Source organism: Apium graveolens, chromosome 2 (assembly GCF_009905375.1).
Source record: "Apium graveolens cultivar Ventura chromosome 2, ASM990537v1, whole genome shotgun sequence".
Classification (NCBI taxonomy): domain Eukaryota; kingdom Viridiplantae; phylum Streptophyta; class Magnoliopsida; order Apiales; family Apiaceae; genus Apium; species Apium graveolens.
In genome coordinates, this window is record NC_133648.1 from 26,290,456 (window position 1) to 26,306,757 (window position 16,302).

At 31.3% G+C, this 16,302-nt stretch overlaps 1 long non-coding RNA gene across 1 annotated transcript; it reads right to left on the reverse strand.

Moving 5' to 3' along the window:
- Positions 1–275: 275 nt before the first annotated feature.
- On the reverse strand, positions 276–3,599 carry LOC141705874 (uncharacterized). Its single transcript, XR_012568516.1, has 3 exons — positions 3,439–3,599; positions 3,296–3,353; positions 276–478 (listed from the first exon to the last, which is right to left on the reverse strand). It is a non-coding gene; the product is annotated as an uncharacterized LOC141705874 (long non-coding RNA).
- Between the last annotated feature and the right edge of the window lie 12,703 nt (positions 3,600–16,302).

Below are 16,302 nucleotides of genomic sequence, written 5' to 3' on the forward strand. Positions count from 1 at the left end.
TTAGTCTTCTTGTGTACAGCCATGTCTTGCACAACATAATTTTTTTTGTATTCAAACGAAACTAGTTATAAATGTAACACCCCCAAATCCGGGGTCGGGGATCCGGGTTATCACGAGTTCCATTTCCCTTAATAACACCTAATCTTAATAAACAATCAACTACTGCGTACTGTGACCCCACAATATACACACACACACCACAAGTTATAGTCTCAGAGATGAATACCCAAAAAAATAACACAAGTCATTTTATTCAACATAATAAGCCATTACACCTCAAGAAGGTTCTGAATAAATTTATATTTCTTTACCATTATTACAATTCATATTATACATAAGTATGGTTTATCAATAGTTGAAAACCTAGCCTATTGGTAGCTCATACCTCAGCTACGGCGGCATCAACGCTTCCAGAAAACTGCGGAACATTTTCTAACCGTTTGCGAATTGGAAGCTTGGTCCTGTTCATCTTGTCTATCTGATGTTGTGTGATGAAAGAAGAAAGCAAGGGTGAGCAACAAGCCCACCAAAATAATATGTATAATGATTTACAATGTATGAGCATTCTCATAGTACTCATGAAAGTCTTGGTCAAGAAGAAATGAACCAAGTTTGATATCTTATCGCGACCAAGTCGCAAAATATTCAGTATATATGTATATATATTTTTCAAAATCTTGGAAGTCCTCTTCCATGCATAATATACACAGAGTTCCAGTTTATAACTGTATAAAATATCGTTGCAAGGTGATCTCATATATTTTACCTTGTCTCGACGTTTTTCTGAAAATCTTTGTCATGCATAAGATAATCATTTACTAGATATAAGTTTAAAAGATGAAGTTACAAGATACTCCAATATACTTATATCTTTTCCGAATACTACTTGAACTACCACCGTTCAAGTTATAATTAGTTCATCCCATAGATTAAGCTACAAGACAAAACTTGTATATAATCAATCTTTAAAATATCATCAAAATAAAATGAAGTTACGAGATACTTCATTTGATGCAAACATCATTTTGAAAGCTTGCCCCTGCCAACACTCAACAATCGCCCAACCGTAGCCTTTCTATCGAGGTGCTCTGGGTAGTGTTGCAGAAATATCCAACTGGATGATGAACTCATTACGGGAGTTTGTCGCGCCAGGAAGACCACTTACGATGATCAGTCGCAGTAGTACCACCCCGCCATTTTCTACATGTAGAGGAGAACCTGTCGGATTTACTTGTCAACCGAATACTGGACTCCTAAGGAATGGACCGTCTTAGCGGAACTTCCAGGCCATTTGGGCCAATATAATTAGGTTGGGTCGGCGCCACTCGACCACTTACGCCACTCCTAGTTCAGATGAAATCCATGACTCTGAAACGTAAAGCTCGTCCCCACTTTCCCCAAGTAGAAACTTGTTGATACGGCTCCACCAAGAAGTCGTATCTAGTTGGAAAGGAAAACTCATCGATATTTCCCAGGCGATGCCTGTTAATGGATTAACTTGTTCCAAGAATTTTACTTCCCGAGTATTGGGTAAGTAATCAAAAACTCTTTTATCAAGACAACAACCTTGTTGCGAATATAAAACATGCCACAGAGCCGGATCCCTCAGGTTTTGAGCGAGTATTTAAATCCCCTTCGAAAGGAGGATCTTAAATATAAAAAAAAATGAGTTTTGGGATCCGCTCTAACTTTTAAAATCATTTTGAAGACTCGCAAACATTTTTAAGGATGTTTGGAGTAATGCTGATTTAATAAAATAAATCAGTCCCAATATATTAGAAAATATCTGAATATTATTATTTAAATAATATTCCCATAAAGAATAATCTTTATAAAAATAATTGAAGTAGAAGTTGTAAAACTTATACTTGAAATGAATCTTAAATAACCAAAGATGTACTTATACGAAAGTAATATCTTTATTTGGATAATCAAAAGTAAGTTTGATTATCGACACATTATTCTTTAATAAAATAAAGAGTATTATTTAGTAAATAATCGGAGTCATAAGTCCTCGAAAGAATATTCAAAATAATATTCAATAATAAAATAAACGGGGTCATAAGCCCTCGAATGAATATTCAAAATAATATTCATTAATAAAATAAAGTTATCGAATAAATCTTATTTGAATAATAGTTTTAAAAACTATTCATATATATATATATAAATATATATATATTATACTCGGGAGCATCGACTCCCGGTTTTAGAAAAATGTTTACCTTTGGGTCCCCTATACTAAGGGTATATGCAAATTGCCGCTTATCTCTAGCATAGGTATTATCAACTGAATCAACAGATATATGTATCAAGAATACGAAACAGGCATGCATATATACCATATCACATGCTACAATATATTGTAAAAATTTGCTAATAACAATCATGCATCTATCACAAGATAATGCATATACAAAAGTATACATCACCACAACAGTATAACGGGTAGAAAACTTGCATGAGCGACTGGGGGTTACAAATGGCTTGGGACGAGTCTGGTAACCTATAAACAACATATAAGTTAGAATTAAACCAAAGTCACTTATAAACCTATACTTTAACCAATTTAGACTCTAACGCTCGCTTTGCGCTTACTGATTCTCTTAAGTCGCTCGAGTACCCTCGGCTCCACCATTTTTAATAAATTAACCATTACGAGTTTTAAGGCGATTCTTTTGCGAGTGCCTTACCAACTTCCTAACACACTTTACATAAATATTTTATCCTCCAATTAGTCCTTTTAGGTCTTAACCAAGGTTTCAAAGTAAGGCGAGGGGTAATGGTTCGTTCGCGAAACGCTGTTACTTAAAATGGTCGTTTCTCCTAAACCGTACATCGGATTCAAGCGAACCACATATCAAAACGAAGCTCGTAACATGAACTATCTAAACATGGCAAATGTTAGAATCTTTCAGTGAGTTTCTCGGGCCCTAAAGTTAAGAACAGAACAGTTAAGGAAAATCGGGCATTATGACGTTTATGTTTACGCGATTTCCAATTTTTAAACCACTCCAAACAACCACCATTCAACTCACAACCAACAATACAACCAATCCTCATCCAAACCTTACTACATCAGTCCCCAAACCTCAAGATTTTCCAATTTATACAACCCCACACATGAACTACTAGCTATACTTAAGTTTCATTAACTATAAACAAGATTTCAACATCCAAATCACTACAAATCCAATCCAAACTCTAAACACACAAGCATCATGCTTCTCATTTACTATAACCATTAAAACCATCATAATACTCAAAGTAAAGTTAGGATTTGGAGGTGTTATACCTTCCTTGAAGTGATTAGAGTAGCTAGGAAGTCTTAGGGAGCCTCCTACAAGCTTGATCTTTCCAAAAAAATCAAGAACACAAAGTTAGGTTTTGAAATTTCTAAAAGTCAGATTTAAAGAACTGTCAAAACGAGGGTCTTACCATGCTTATTTGGACGAGACTTGTGAACAAGAGTTGTAGGCCATCTCAATACCTTTCCAAAGAGCTATAGAACATACTATTTGAGTAAGTATTGAAGGAGATATGGTAGTTTGAAGTTGCTGCTCTGGTTTTGGCCGAGAGCTTTTTGAAGGAAATGAAAGTCAACTTGTATTTTGTGTTTTTGATTTGTTTTGGCTTGGTTGCTTTGTTTTGTTTTGTTAATTATCCTTTTATCATGGTAAAAAATGAATGGCTTAAAATCAACCAACCAATCCCTCCATTTGTCATGCTTATGTCACCATGCCTATGTCATCCATTTGCCACATGTCTCTTCCTTGTGGTTTGATGATGTCACAATCCTTGGCTTCTTGTACAAGCTTGTCTCTTGATCGCTTATTTGTTTTACGGTTCGCTTAACTTTCATTCTCGTTTATCATTTGAGAGATCATATACGGGATCTTATTACTTGGGTTCCCCTAAACCCTTCTTAATAATTTATATTCCTTTTATGATCCTCTCTTATAATCCTTGAATTTAAATTCTTTTAATCATGTTACCTTATACTCAATTCTTTCAGTATATGGTGGATTTTCGGGAAAAATCAAAGTATTCGGATTTGGATTCTGACGATCTTTACATACACTTATATACCATATAGAGTACTAATAAGACCTCAGAATATTAATAAAAGAACTCTTACATAGTGTGACATGAAAAATTTTCTTAATCAGCATAATCAGCAAAATCACTATTCATCAGTGTTTCAAAGATTCCAAAAATTGGGGTTATTACAATAAATAATGATAAAATAATATATAAATGCTTTTAGCATTTGAATGCTTATTAAAATGCATAAAAATATATGTATAGAACTAAAATTATGTCATGTATACTACATGTATTTAAAAAATTTGGTGCCCGTTGTTGATGTGGTACTCTAGGTGCTCGCCTTACCCATATGTCGACCCTATTGGAAGGTAAGTGGATTCTAAAGATAATTAAAAAATATATTCAAGATGATATTCTATCATTTCTTTCTTCTATTACTGTTGATATTTATATTAATAAGTTTAAGTTATTTGCAACTATAGGTTGACATATTTAGTACATTAGGATTGGGCATAAACATGGAAGAATATAAACTTGTTTAGCTAATCTTATAGACTAGTGTCATTATTTTGTCAATGATTTTGAAGAAGTTATTAGGAAATGAATAACAAACAGAGGGGGTGTGAATGTGTTTTACTGTTTTTGTGCTTTTCTTGAATGTTTGTGGTTGAACAAAGTAAACTAAATCTTGTAATGAAATGTGTTCATGCAGTATTTAAGCTTGCAGAAAATAAAGAACACAGATCTTCAAAACTCACTTAATTTTATACTAAAATTAAGACTATTTTTCTACAAAACTTTTAGGCTCTTTGTTGATAAAGAGTTTAGCTTCTCCTTTTGAGTGTTACAAGAATTTTGATCTAAATTGTTACAACTGACTAAAGGACCAGTGTTAACTTTATACCTTAGTTAACTGCTGGTTTACACAATGTACAATAAGACATGCTATTAGCTTTTCTAAATTGTCACTTGTCATTTCTAATTATAGAAAAGTAGATCTTCCATTTTTGGCTTAGCATATCTTTAGCATCCCGTGTTCACTTTGATCTTCCTTTGTCAGTTAATCTCTACCATTGATCTTGTACATTCTTCAATCTGCTTTTTGTAGACTTGTCAATCCAGCTGGTTGGATTGTTTGTTGATTGTTAATCTTGGATATTGAACTGGTATGTGATTCTCTACTTTGAGAATTTTACTCGAGATCTCCAGTTTAGGCACATGGAGATCTTGACATCTCGATAAGTAAAATGACTTATTTGGATCTCTAATGCTCTAGTAAATTTGACTTATAGAGGTCTTTGAGTTCTCGAATGAAACTTTAGCTTTTCGAGATTTCTCAGCATCATGTCTTCACTTTATCTTGTCGATAACTTAGAGTTCTCTAGTGAATTTTGACTTATCGATATCTCTGAGTTCTCTAGTAGATTTAGACTTATCGATAACTCAGAGTTCTCTAATGAATGTAGACTTGCCGATAACTTTGAGTTCTCTAGTGAAGAAATGACTTGTCGATATCTCCAATCTTCATGTCTTCTTGACTTGTCGATATCTCTCTGAGTTCTCTAGTAGCTTTCCTAACTTCTCTATAAGCTATTCTGGAGTTCTCGAATGACTTCTCTGTAATATTAAATATGTGACTTGTAGAGATCTTGACTTAGAGTATTTTTCCTAAAACAACTTTATTCAACTCCAAGCTTCTTTATAATTCTTCTGAGACATGATCTTCTTGATCTTCTTCCAGATAGAATTCTTAGGCTTGATACTGTTTATAGAAAAAGGCTCCAGTCCGCTCCTTTGACATTTTATAGACTATAAATGTTACAAGTACAAAATACATATTAAGATCACAATACAACTTACTTAGGGTTGACAAAATGTCTTAGTATTGTTGAAGTAAATGTATATCTTGCACAATAATTTCTCCCAATTGGTGAGAATATTGCTTCACACATTCATGCATGTTAACAAGACTAACCCCAAGCTTAACAAATTATGAAAAGTAACAGTTCATTATTCTCCTTAGATCAGATGTCCATATAGCTTTGCTTCATACCTTGATCAGGGACACTAATGATATTGTTATCTTCAGTAATCTTTGACATCATCACTTATGTATGACAGAAGTGATGAAGAAGATAAGTAAACAAATATAAGTTATGTGCAAAATGGGCTCCTCGTGAGTATACCGGAACTTATTTAAAAAGGTAACACTGTTATATATCAAAATAACTTTGGTGATGTTTTGTGGGCAATAAGTATATATATCAATACTAAGATTATTCATCTTTTAACGGAATTCTCTGTGATTAAAGAGGGTTTAATGATTGCAGTGAAGTATCAATATATTAAGTTTATTGTAGCTTTTGATTGTGAGGAAGCAATTAATATGACGAATTCATATGAAGGTTGTAGAATGAAAGATGCGTTGATATTTCGAATCAGAAATTTAATTTGTTGGAGTGGTTGTGTTAAAGTTGGGTTTAACTATAAAAATGCTAATAAAGTTACTTATACTTTAGCAAATATGTGTTCATTAAATGAGGGAGATTCCATGTTATGCTTTTATTCCTCGTGGAAGAGAGGTCTAATTTCATGTGATTTTATATTTTCGGTATTTTTGTTCGTGAACCTAGAAATAAAAAAACTATTTAAGTCTATAATTGAAATTAAAGAAAATAACTATCTTATATAATTTTTTTTGAAAAAATGGTATAACTGAGCGAAAATATATGTATTGATATTATATAATATATAATTGATGCAATTTGAATCGCATTATAAAATATCAAAATGCAAACTAATCATATCTTTTGATTTGTTAACAATTCAAAAATCATACTATAAAAATTTAAAATCACATTTTGTGATACAATATAAACGATTTTTGTAATTTGTTAGTATTCTCTAGAATTTTATTTATCAAACATAATAGTAGTAATTTTGTCTATTACACTCTCACCACACTAATTTTATATATTAAAATTAGAGAAATTATAAAAAATACTAATTTTTAAAGTATTTTTGCGATTTTATTATCTTCAAAAAATATTTGCAAAAATACGGTGCAATCAAAATCAAGCATATATACAACTAGTTGAATCGAGTTTTTTCTATTGTATTTGAAATTGCACGAGATTGCATGGAGTTGCACGAAATTGTTGAACGTTGCATGTAGTTGAATCAAGTTTTTTCTATTACATTTGAGGTTGCACGAGATTGCATGGAGTTGCATAAAATTGTTGAAGGTTGCATTTAGTCGATTTGCAGAAAACCGTATTTTTGTACAAATATTTTGAAAAATAGTATATATTTGTAAATTAAAAAAAATGTTTTTACAATTTTTTAATTAATAATAGTATTTTTGTCAAAAATATTTTGACCTTGAATACTTTTAAGAAAAGTCCTTAAAATTATTACCACTATCTTTTATTTCATAACACCCCAACAACAATAAGTGAGCATACATGTATCTACCTGACAAAAAAATACATTTATTTTACTATTTTATTTTGGTATTAGCAAGCGAGAATAAATATCCACATATTATCATCAAAGTTAAACTATCTATTATATATATAATACAACAACTAGGGTGTTCATTGAGACAATTTAATAATTTGAAATTACTTATGTACCCCTCATGAATATTAATTACATCTGGTTCATTAATTACTAAAAATATATATTTTTATTACTACTCCATTATTATATATTAAGGACTTATACTTATAATTACATATGTATTTTCATAAGTACGGACTAAAATTATAATATTATTATAATTTATATATTTTTTTATTATCGCATTTAATATATCATATGTAATTTTTACTTATTCCAATTACAGTACAAGAAACTTTATTTCGAATGAAAAAACAAACATTGTATTCTTATTTAGATACGTATAATACTTGGATTATAATTTGGATTATAAGTTCACAATAATACACACACACATATACATACATACATACATACATACATACATCCATTCATCTATCCATCCATCCATACATACACACACACACACATATAATATATATAGGCTAATGATCAAATAGAAACCAATAACAACCACATATTTAACCTCTTTCTCTCTCCTACATGTGCACTATGTATTCATATATATATTTTCTCCTTCATTTTTTATTTGATTTTTCCCGTTAATCGATTAACTTTTTTTAAAATATAACTTCACCGTATTTTTCTCCATCTCCCTCTCATAAATTTTCATAGCATATTTTGGTATATTACGACGATCAATCAGTATTTAAACTATCCGAATCACTAAGTTAAATCGGTACTATTTTCGGAATCTGTAGAGTTTAGTGATTCTCGTAGGTAAAAATAGTGATTTATCGTCGACATATATCATATATGGTATTCATACTGATTGTTGGGGGATGCATAAAAATATGGTGAAGTTAGATTTTAAAAATAGTTCACCAATTGACGGGAAAAATTCAATTAAAACTTGAGGGGATTAGGTGGGTTGTGTGTGAGGGAGTGCATTTAAATTGGTAGTGGTGCAATTTTTAGTTTCTATTTTAACTAGGGACTTTTACCCGCGCTACGCAAGCTTGTTATCCGACAATTTTTTAAATGTGATATGTTAGATAAATGTAAGTAATTGGTATATCGTATTCTGAGATGGTGAACTCTTAATTATATTAACGAATAAATAAAAAATAATAAAGATGGACCAAAAAACATAATCGTCAATTTCAAAAAAAAACTACAGGAACCTATTGCTTGATTAAAATCTCAAATCAATGCGAGGATTAATCACCATTTAAAAAAACTACAGGAACATATTGCTTCATTAAAATCTAAAATCAATGTGAGGATTATCTTCGCTAATAAGATTTCTGCATTAAGCAAATGACGATTATAAGAAATCCAATAGTGCATAATATCAATGCCTAAATTGTATTGTGATGACAAACAGAATGTTGATGATCAAGTTGAGGATTAATAAAGTGCTACTATGATATGAAGTGGGTTAATGAAAAGATACAACATGAAGGATTAACTATCATGAATTAATGCTTAAAGGAATGGTTGGTATAATCAAAGAGAGGCCGCTTCACAGCAAAAACTCAAGAAAGCTAAGTCAGTACCAAAATCAGTCCCAAACTCAAACTCCATGATTTTGATAAGGGTATATCAAAAGAGTGCATCCAACCAAAGCATATATCGGCATTATATGATGAAGAAGATGGCATGCCTCGATTGTACTGTTTGATCTGAGAAATCATATCACCGCAACCATTCAAGGTCCATTTTAGATACTTGAGCTCCAAAACTGATACTGAATTTGGATTAGTGAATTGGCTGGATTCAGGGTATACTAAATCTTGTGGATATTTCAGAGTAATGAACACATACATTCTTGATCAAGTTAATATTTTTTCTCATTATTTGGTCGGGAGATGGCTGGCAGCGAGAAATATGTTAGGATTTATCATAAAAAGGGAGACATATGGGCAATATATTGAAACTGGTCAAGAAAATTGGACAACACAACTCCAGACGAGGTAAGACATAGGTATGAGATGGTGGAAGTTCTTGATGATTATTCTGAGGAGCTTGGAATTAAATTTCTGTGGAACATGAGGCCCAAGATTACTAACTATATACTAAATGAATGGTTGTTATAAAGCCTATCATGCAAAGATATATGAGGAGAATTAAACCTTGACATGATTACGATTTTATAAACTATACATTGTACTAAAATATGTAGTTAATGTTCAAAATATTCTATATTTGCAAAGTTAAGGAAGAGTGGTACACGGTATTAAATTGTTTACGTGATGAATTCTCCTCATATGGTGGTACTAAGAAAGAATAAGGTGCTTTTAACATTGGAATACTTGTTTATTAACTACTTCTATTATTGGATATGATTAATAATAAAACTAATAACACATGTAAATTCAATTGCAATAAGTCAGTTGTACATTGCTCCTTCTATAGGCCTTAAAAATTCACAACATATGTTCAAAAATACAAAAATCCGTAACATGTCCTTGCATTGTACTTTAAAACACATGCAATGTAGGAGAATATCTAACATGCTTAATCAGTGAAACTACTTCGGAGAATCTTGTATAGAATGAGTTAAGTAGCACAATGCTCACAATTAGTGTTCCACAAATGAGACATATTTAAACTTTTGCTATGTACTTCACCCTCAACACGAAAGTCAGGCTCAACAGTCTTATCGCAAAGTGATACCCATAATTCATTTCCATAAGGATGACCTTCTAACTGGTACATTGGGTCTAAATTTCGTGCATTTGGACAAAACTTATATACATGCAAAAGATAGTTTATGCCTGTAATGTAAGCAAACATCTCTTCAAACAACCTAAAAACTTTGATCAACTTCGACCTCATGTCAATTCTATTGAGCAATTCATACATCTCCTGGCAAGTCTGCCTTCTTTCAAGGCCTCTAAATATAGCTTTAAAGAAAATATAACCGAACAAAGATGGGAAATTATTACATGATATATGAGCCAACACTAAGAGATAGTGATCAACATTTTTCCTGAGAAACAGATTCCGAACTGAGTCGTAGAACATCGCTTGGTCAACATTGTTACGAACTGAAAAAGCTATGAAACTATGAAATCAATCACGTGTAACCTCGATTGGATTATGATGAAACTGATATAGTGCCTCCCAATCCATCTTGTCCAAAACTTCTTTGATTCTCAGTGAGGTTTGCCTATTTAACCAAGCCATTAACAGTCTTGCAAAACTGTTGAAAGAATCTGCATGGATAATAATGTAAGAAAAGATCAAACTGATAATGTTCGATTGAAGATTTTCCATAGTTTTGGTTAGTCTTAGAAATGACAGTTGTATGAGTAGATAATATGATAGAGTAAGAACACTGTGAATAGGTGTCTGAGATAATTAAAAGGTGTATTAAATTAGTTATAATTATACTTAATGAACTTATCATCAAAGTGAATCCATGCATGTGTAACAGTGAGGCTAAATAGACCCTTCACATTTTATGGTTATATTTTTAACCAAAAGATCTTTAATTTAGATTTTGCACTTGATGATATAAGAATGCTCATCATACTTTAGTGTATAATACGCGCCATAATAATTATGCTTTACTACATATGTCTTGTGCATGACATTATTATTCTTGGGAGATGTAATATATAAAATGCTTTAACTTTAATATCCCCACAAATGTCATACTGTGTTTAACAATACATATTTGTTTAATTGTACAAACAGTTAAATCTAGATTTTATAATACTTTATAGTACTGAAAAATCGGTAAAACTACGTTGAATCTAAAATAACGTAATATTGGTTTAATATAATATATGTTAGGATAAAATATTTGTTTAATATTATATATGTTATGATAAAATATTAGTTTATATTGGCTTTATATCATATATAAAGCCTGTCATAAAAGGATAACCCATTTCTTTTAATTAATATTAGTAACAAATTCTCAATTTAATATCAATCTAAGCAATAATATAAACAAACTAATGATAATTAATCTTTTTAAATCTATCAATTTATCAAAATTTTAAATTTAATGTACAATACATTTGATCGAAAATGACAATAATTTATCCATGGTGAATTTATTTAAAATATAGTGAAAGCCATACAAAATTTAAAGGCAAATAATGCATAAATAACTTAAATTATGTACCGTCCTTAAAATATACATTAAGAATTTATTTCTTTTTTCAAATTTTAACTTTAAAAATATATATAAAAACATAAAAGTAATTTAGAAATAATCGGGTGAAATTTATGATACAACAATAACATACGTTTATAACTACACATTATATATTTGACTTATATAACTACACATTATATAACAATAACATACGTCAAGTTATGAAAATATGGCGAAGTTAGATTTTAAAAATAGTTCACCAATTGACGGGAAAAATTCAATTAAAATTTAAGGGAATTAGGTGGAGTTGTGTGTGGGGGAGTGCATTTATATTGGTAGTGGTGCAATTTTTAGTTTCTATTTTAATTTAGTTTCTATTTGAGTATGACTCTCTCTATATATATATAAATTACTACATGCATACATACATACATACATACATACATACATACATATATGTATATATATATACATACATACACGCATACATACATACATACATGCATACATATATACATACATACGTACGTACATACATATATGCATACACATATACATACACACATACATACATAGATATATACTCATATATTCTTATTTGTCATAAATTTAACATCGTCCTCCAAAACAATGAAATGACTAAATATTATATTAAATTATAGGAAATAAAAAATAAAATAAACTATTTATACATATATGTACAATTTATACTTCACTATTAATAATTACGTGATATATCATATACCCCTACCGCCTCTTAGGTTGTTAACATCGTAAGGGGTTTGTGGAGCAAATTAATTCGTATGACAATTATACCTCTACAATAATATCTATGTAATATTTTAATTCACATTCTCATTCATATATTAAAAATTATCAATTATTGTATTATAAATAAGTACATACGTACATACATACATACATACATACATACACATACATACATACATACATACATACATACATACATACATACAAACAATAAGTATTTACATACATAGATGATTTCCCTTATTAATAAATAGTACAAATTTGGTAATTAATCTAAAGCAATTTAACTTAATTAATTAAAATATATGGATTTATTTAAATTTTATTTAAGCTGTCATAATATTAAAAAAATCAAATATGATCATTAGTTTAATATTATTATTTAAGAGGAAAGTTTTATAAAAAAACCCACAAAATTACTAGTTTATACTTGATATTTAGGTAGTCATGCCTAATAATCATTACTTATTACTTAATAATTAGACATTAACTAACTCTATAGCCGGTGCAATGCACGGACATCCTCTAAATTGCTCGAATTGATAAATTTTTAATTGCAGTTTTTGACAGTATATTCATTTTATTTAGTGGTGAATTGATGACATTAATGTATTTATTTATGTATATAAGTATTTTTTGCTTTTTTGGCATGTGATTATATTGTCGCAAAATATTATTTTCGATATTTAAGATTAAGTTGAAACAATGAAGGTCTCAAGTGATATGCTTACATGTGCAAGACACTTATATTTTTAAAATGCGAATAAATAATATTTTTAAATAACGATACATTTTAATGCTAAAAGTAGGATAATTGGGGTGCATGATTGTTAATCTTGACGGAAGTATATTTTCTTAGAGTAATGATCCATTCGCCTCGAAGTATGTGTAGTAATATTAATGATCCTCAATTTTTTTAATTATATTTCTAACATACATGAAAGTTAGATATTTGTTATATATAAATTAAAAGGTTTACTATTTTATCATTTAAAACAATTTTTAACTGTATAAATAGATTTCATCTTTCTTAATATATTTTTAAACTGAACATGATTTTAACACGATTCTAAAAATTTGTTATTTTGAGTGAAATACGAAGATTATTTTTAAGAAAATAATAGGTTAGTGTACTAAGAATTCAGCGTAAAGAGCACAAATTATTTTTATATGAATGGTACAAGGAACTATTATAAAAAAATATAGTTGTCGTCATATGACTAAAACTAAACATACACAAATATTAGATCGAAAAATATACATGATATAATGCTGAAAGTTTTTTTTTGAATAAACGTACTTGCATTAACTTAAGCTGCATCAATAGTAACATTACAAATGATAAAATCTGGAGCAGTTACTAACCACTCCTGAGAGTCTGGCATAGAAACCGTAACTTTTGCTAATAAGTGCGCTACCGAATTCACAGACCTAGAAACAAACATGACTAACACTTCATCAAAGTGTTTCATAATATCCCGAAAATCCTCAATGATGGTATGGAAATAGGAGCTTCATCCCTCTGTATTAATCGCATCCACCACTGCTTTTGCATCACATTCAAAAATACATTTATGTTGCCGCCATTCTTTTGTCCAAGAGAGTGCCTCTCGAAGACCCAATGCTTCTACTTCTCTAGGCTGAATGCGACCATGAATCACTTTGCAATGAGCCCGAATGAAACATCCCTGGTCATCACGGATAACACATCCCACCCCATCTGACCAGTACTTAAATTACATGCAACATCAGTGTTAATTTTAACCCAACCCTCTGGAGGCTTGCACCATCGAGTACTACTGCCATGTTGTTGCCTGGCTTGCTTGACAGCTTCATCCCTAGCCCGTTTCCACGCAACAAGCATACTGCACGCCCATGACTGAATACCAAAACTTGATGCATTTAATCGATTCCAAACCCAACTGTTTCTTCTATGCCATAAATTCCAACATACCAGACCCACTAACCCATTCTGATCATTGTTGTCACTTTGAAAGGCTCGCTTTAACACTGCCATGACATTATCATTTGGCCATACCTGAACCACATTCGCAAGTCCCGTCCTTCCTTACACCTCCTTTGCAAAATAACAATCAAAGAGGACATGTATCTCATCCTCGACATTCAACTGGCACCATGAGCAAAAAGAACTGATATTCACAAATTTTTTGAACTGCATTTACTCCCAGCTGCTCACAAACATCGCTTTTATTTTCCACACTTGTATTTAGAGAGAAATTATCTGATGACTTTGTATAGTTGATTTTCTGTCCCGATATACTTTTACATCGTTCCAGAATTCGTTTCATAATAGAGGCATCTGATTTGTTTGCCCGGAAGAAAAAATAGCAATCATCCGCGAACAATAGATGTGATATTGTAGGCGCCCCCCGAGCGATAGTACAACCATGTAGTAGTCCCACCTCTTCATTCCGACGAATAATAGAGATAAGACCCTCTGCACACAAGATATAAATATAAGGAGATATCGGATCCCTTGGTGCACTCCCCGATATGGTATCACATCTCCAAATACTTTACCATTTCTAACAAAAGTATATGAAACTGAGGTGATAAACCCCATTAATCTTGAAATCCATAGCTCAGAGAACCCATATTTTATTAGCATATTACGTCTGAAGTCCCATTCCAATCTATCATATGCTTTTGAGATGTCTATTTTGAAACCTGCCATGCCATTTTTTCCTTAAGACAATCTTCTTATATAGTGATTAACCTCGAAAGCAATCAAGGCGTTATCATTTAACACTCTTCCTTCAACGAAAGCACTTTGCTTATCCGATATTAAGTACTTCAAACAAGACTTTAATCTATTCAATAACACTTTGGATAATGTACAAAAAAGCACATTGCATAAGGAAATAGGCCGTAAATCAGTCATAGCTTCTGGCACTTTCACTTTTGGAATTAAGCAAACAAGCGATTTATTGATGCCACTCGGCAAATCTCCTGTACACATATAATGCTTACAGAATATAACTACATCTTGTCCAACTATACTCCGGTACGTTTGGAAGAAAGCAGGGTTCAACCCATCTAATCCTGGCGATTTCTCCGGATGCATGGAGAAAACTGCATGTTTAACCTCCTCAGATGTAACTTCTTCCAGTAAACTTGTATTATTCGATGCAGTAACTTGATTAACTCTTTCTCTCTCGGATAATCGACCATTTACACAAGAAGACTTGAATAACTGAGAGAAATAATTTATAATAACCTCTTGTTTTCCATCTTCGGTCTCCACCCATTCTCCAGCCTCATCTTTTATCCGCCGGATTTCATTATTATTTTAACGAGCAGATGCATATTTGTGGAAAAACCTGGTATTTTGGTCCCCATTTTTTAACCAAAACAACTTAGCCCGTTGTTTCCAATAGATCTCTTTCTTTTCTAGTAGAAGCAGGAACTCCCATCGAACAACATTATAAGAGTTTATACCCTCTATATCTTTTCTAGTTCTAAGTTCCGCAACTTATACCGAAAATCCTAAATCTTTCTTTTGAAGTCTTGGTTTTGACCCCTCCCCATTCATCAAGTTTCAGGCAACAGTATTCAACTTTCTCTAATAATTCTTTTTCCTCCATATGTTCGAAGCTGTTTTTTATCAAATTAAAACACTCCTGCTCTTTGATCCATACATTTTCAAATATGAAACGCTTGTATTTGGACACATAAACTTTCTTATTTAGCTCTAGATGGAGCGGAAGATGATCAGAAGTAGCCACTTCACCCACCCGAACCTCAGCCGATTGAAACATATCTCGCCAATCCTGATTTGCAAATCCACG